Source organism: Octopus bimaculoides, chromosome 3 (assembly GCF_001194135.2).
Source record: "Octopus bimaculoides isolate UCB-OBI-ISO-001 chromosome 3, ASM119413v2, whole genome shotgun sequence".
NCBI lineage: Eukaryota > Metazoa > Mollusca > Cephalopoda > Octopoda > Octopodidae > Octopus > Octopus bimaculoides.
Window position 1 is genome coordinate 53,633,877 of NC_068983.1, and position 605 is coordinate 53,634,481.

Below are 605 nucleotides of genomic sequence, written 5' to 3' on the forward strand. Positions count from 1 at the left end.
ATATATATATATATATATATATATATACATATAATGTATGTACGTGTATATATGTGTGTGCGCGTGTGTATGTGTATGTGTACATATATATGTGTAGATAGATAGATAGATAGATAGATAGATAGATAGATAGATAGATAGATAGATAGATAGATTACGTAGATACATTAACAATACCAAAACTGTAACGTTACATAAATACGCATGCATGCATAAAATTTAAACAAACAAACCAATCACAAACAAATGAACACTGAAGTTCAAATGTAGAGATGAGCAAAGAGGCATGGGAATAACACGAAAGAAGCGAGATGAACATGTAACTAATAATAATTGAAAGAGAAAGAGAAAATATCAACATTATGATTATAAGAAACAACAGGAGAAAAGTAGGCATAAAGACATTACATGAAGGAACATGCGATGGTAAAATATTATTAGTAGTAAGACTATTTAAAGAATATGTAACTGTAAGTAAAATGTACTAGAATTTGTATTTCAGTATCCTATTCTCAAATATAGTTTTCATATACATACATACATATATACATACATATATATACATATATATGTATGTATATATATGTATATGTATGTATATGTAT